Below are 5,029 nucleotides of genomic sequence, written 5' to 3'. Positions count from 1 at the left end.
TTTCTAGGTTTATTGACTTCAGGTCACTTGTTATTTTCACAAGATTTTCAGTGCTCGGCCACGTCGATTTCTCATGGACTTATTTTCTTTTAACCGCTCGCGGCGAAGTCAGATTGTTATGCCGCTATTTTATTTTGTCTTTTTTTAAATATATATGTTATATTGGGAAGCTAAAATGTTTTGTCATATATCACATTATTAATTAATTTATTTTTATACTATCTTATATACATGTTTATACTTTTTATATACACGCATATGTTCTCACATTATCATAACTTGAATTGTACTTTATTCATAGTTAGTAGTCCATTGTAATTTATATAAATTGGCCGCTAGGTGGCTTCAAATTACATGGCGAAAATAAGAAATAAAATAAATAAATGAAACTATGGACTCTTCGATGTGTGGAAAGGTCCTTATGGACTTTTTACGAGGACAGTTCGGAAAGTTCTTAGCCTAGCACAAAAAGCGCGGTTTAAACAGAAAAAAATTTAAGTATTTGGAAACTTCCGTCTCTGTTATGAACACACGTTAAATTTTGTTTCGATTTGGCAACTCCTTCATATAGAAACAGGTGTTCAAAAAAGACGCATCCGCAATTTTTTTACAATGGAAAAATTAGAACTGCGTGCTGTCATTAAATATTTACATAAAAAAGTTTATCGGGACAAGAAACTGATAATGATACAAGCATTGAAGATGAACCACGTAGTGGACGTCTAAAAACAACAACAACAACAACAAAAATTGTAGCCAAAGTGCATGATATGGTATTAAATGATCGACGAATAAAAGTGCGTGAAATTGCTAATATCATGGGCATCTCAAATGATCGAGTCCATTTAATTTTGCATGAAGAACTACAGATGAAAAAGCTTTCTGCAAGATGGGTGCCGCATTTTTCAGTCAATCAAAAACGCATAAGAATGAACATTTCTCAAGCTTGTTTGAATCGTTTTAAGCGTCGTTTCATAACTGTTGATAAGACATGGATCCACCACTATACTCCAGAGACAAAAGAACAATCCAAACAATGGACTGAAGCTGGAGGAAGTGCCCCAAAGAAGGTAAAAACAGTTCAATCGGCTGGTAAGGTTATGGCAACGGTTTTTTTTTTTTACTTTAACCACTATTTTGAAGACCTTGAGGAACCACTATTTGAAGACCTTGAGGAAAACTACTTTAATCAAGGGATAGAATTGCTAGAAAAGCGTTGGACTAAGTGTATTGAAGTTTCAGGAGATTATATTGAAAAATAAAAATATTTTTGAAAAACTATATATTCTCTTTCATTGATAGGCTAAGAAGTTTCCAAACCGCCCTCGTACTTTTATTCATGCATAAATCTTTCGTTTATCTCAAATACGATGGTTTATCATATCCTGTACTAATTAGTATATGTTGTCATAAACTATCATGTATTAGATCAGGTAAAATACATACACCCAAAGAAATTTGTTAGTAGGGACAGCAAAAAAGTCTGCTAAAACAGTAGAAAGTCTGCTGAAAAAGGGACAGCAGTCACTGTTTGCTGAAATAGCAAACATTTCCTGCTATTTTTGAAGCTACATTACACTAAAACATGTTTTATTTTGGCCAAAACAAATAAAAATGTCAACTTAGGAGCTATCTTAACATAATTAAAACAATATTTTATGAATATCTATAGTATTTGACCAAAAATCTGAATATTTATAAAATTGAGGCATAACAGCAAACAAAATGTTTGCTGATCGTATTTAGGAGCTTGTAAGTATATTACAGTGCAAAAATACACCAAAAACTACATAAATATGCTTTGGGGAAAAATGTATAAACTAAAAATTTTATAAATTGTTGAAGTACAAAAATATAACAGCAAACATCGACTGCTGTTTTTAGCAGACTTTTTTCTATGAGTGGAGTTATGAAATATACGGGGACTACATGATAAATAACAATCCGATATCAACCATTTTCGACACATCTATTTGTGAATCTTATTAAACACGAAATTAAAAAAGTAAAGTCGGGCGGGGCCACTTTGTAGATCTACATTTCGATACCATCTCAAATCCTTCAAATTTGTTGAGTGCTATACATATATAATGAAAGTTCCAATTTATTTACATATATTTAAATCTGCCCCGATATGGGCAAAATTTTGTTAGACTTCTAAATTTTAGACTAGGCAAATTTGGCACATATTGCTAAAATGTTAATCGTACTCTCTGTGCAAAATTTCAAGTAAACCGGAGCGAAAGATATATATAGGAGCTATATCTGTTTTTACTTGTACTAACAGCACTAAGAACAAACATTGTAATTTTGAGGACCTACCTCAATTACTACAAGAGCTGTAAGAGTTTGTTCTGAAAACTTGATTCTTGACCAAATGACCTTAAGAAAATAAACGCTATTTGGCCTTTAATATCTTTCTAAGTGTGAGAAAAAATACAAATAAGAACCCGAAAGATATCAGCCATAGTTATTGTAATGATCTCAACATTTCGCATTTTCAAAGTTCATAAAAATTCAATTTAGTGCTCACCAATTTAGAAAATATTTTTAGCTTACTTAGATAAAAGCCACTACTTCAAAATAACATCAAGAAATAAATCGAAACTAAATGGGGAAATAAAGTTTGGTATCGTTTTCGAATGCCCTCCTAAGTGGCCATCGGTAGTCAAAGGGTTAACCAAATTTGTTATCCATATCCATATTTTAATGTTTACTTCCCTTCGTTTTGTTTTGTTATTGTTGGTTTTGTTCTTTAAGCATTGTTGTTGTTTTTTTATTTCAGCTTAAAACCATACATTGACTAAACTACAAGTGTAGCTTAACCAACAGAGGAAAAGAATGTTTGTCAAATTTATTTGGGCAAAGCCCTATAGACTGCAAGATGGTTGGATGGACGCACGTTTCGGAATTACCACATTCCTCATCAGAATTCTCTACTTGTAGCAAAACTATCAACCAATTATCAGAATAAATTCAGGCAGTTCATTAAACCCAACAATGAACCGCACTTGAACCTTCCGAAAAAAGGTTTTGCATGATATCCGGCTTATGCCGAAATAAATTCGAAACAAACATATCTCTTTTCCTATGCCACTGTCAAATCATCGATTTGAGTGCAGTTGGCTGGGTTTATTTTCTTCTTTTTCCCTTCATTTTGTTTTGTTATTGTTGGTTTTGTTCTTTAAGCATTGTTGTTGTTTTTTTATTTCAGCTTAAAACCATACATTGACTAAACTACAAGTGTAGCTTAACCAACCTCTGTTGTAGTTTAGTCAATGTATTTTAAGCTGAAATAAACAAACAACAACAATGTTTACTTCCTTTGAAAAATTTCACGTACATTGGAGTAAAACTCTGGATTTTGAGGTCATAGGTTAGGTTAGGTTATGCGGCAGCCCGATGTATCAGGCTCACTTAGACTATTCAGTCCATTGTGATACCACAGTGGTGAACTTCTCTCTTATCACTGAGTGCTGCCCGATTCCATGTTAAGCTCAATGACAAGGGACCTCCTTTTTATAGCCGAGTCCGAACGGCGTTCCACATTGTGGTGAAACCACTTAGAGAAGCTTTGAAACCCTCAGAAATGTCACCAGCATTACTGAGGAGGGATAATCCACCGCTGAAAAACTTTTTTGGTGTTCGATCGTAGCAGGAATCGAACCCACGACCTTGTGTATGCAAGGCGGGCATGCTAACCATTGCACCACGGTGGCTCCCAAGGTCATATAAGTGCATATCGGGAGAAAAGATATAAAGGGTGATTTGTTAAGAGCTTGATAACTTTTTTTTAAAAAAAACGCATAAAATTTGCAAAATCTCATCGGTTCTTTATTTGAAACGTTAGATTGGTCCATGACATTTACTTTTTGAAGATAATTTCATTTAAATGTTGACCGCGGCTGCGTCTTAGGTGGTCCATTCGGAAAGTCCAATTTTGGGCAACTTTTTCGAGCATTTCGGCCGGAATAGCCCGAATTTCTTCGGAAATGTTGTCTTCCAAAGCTGGAATAGTTGCTGGCTTATTTCTGTAGACTTTAGACTTGACGTAGCCCCACAAAAAATAGTCTAAAGGCGTCAAATCGCATGATCTTGGTGGCCAACTTACCGGTCCATTTCTTGAGATGAATTGTTCTCCGAAGTTTTCCCTCAAAATGGCCATAGAATCGCGAGCTGTGTGGCATGTAGCGCCATCTTGTTGAAACCACATGTCAACCAAGTTCAGTTCTTCCATTTTTGGCAACAAAAAGTTTGTTAGCATCGAACGATAGCGATCGCCATTCACCGTAACGTTGCGTCCAACAGCATCTTTGAAAAAATACGGTCCAATGATTCCACCAGCGTACAAACCACACCAAACAGTGCATTTTTCGGGATGCATGGGCAGTTCTTGAACGGCTTCTGGTTGCTCTTCACTCCAAATGCGGCAATTTTGCTTATTTACGTAGCCATTCAACCAGAAATGAGCCTCATCGCTGAACAAAATTTGTCGATAAAAAAGCGGATTTTCTGCCAACTTTTCTAGGGCCCATTCACTGAAAATTCGACGTTGTGGCTCGTTAGTAAGTCTATTCATGATGAAATGTCAAAGCATACTGAGCATCTTTCTCTTTGACACCATGTCTGAAATCCCACGTGATCTGTCAAATACTAATGCATGAAAATCCTAACCTCAAAAGAATCACCCTTTATATGGGAGTTATATTTAAATCTGAATTTGGCACGCATAGTAAGAATGTTAATTCTACTCAATGTGCAAACTTTCATATAACATATATCTCAGTAAAACTCTGGCTTTTGGGGCCATATAAGTGCATATTGGAACCGATTTCTTCCAAAATCAATAGGATTTTTCATATTCTTTTATAAAACTCGCAAATAATATTGAAGTAATTTATGAAGAAGACCATTTTCCCGATTTTCTGCCAATAATTTACTTAGGTAAATTTGAGGAACAAAATTTGTACCCGAATCTACGGCTTATTTTCCGTTTTCCTTTTCGAATGGTATGTGGCTTCCCACAAAT

The sequence above is a fragment of the Haematobia irritans genome, chromosome 1 (genome assembly GCF_050003625.1).
Source record: "Haematobia irritans isolate KBUSLIRL chromosome 1, ASM5000362v1, whole genome shotgun sequence".
NCBI classification, from domain to species: domain Eukaryota; kingdom Metazoa; phylum Arthropoda; class Insecta; order Diptera; family Muscidae; genus Haematobia; species Haematobia irritans.
The sequence above is the reverse complement of the archived record's forward strand: the minus strand, read 5'-3'. Positions refer to the sequence as shown.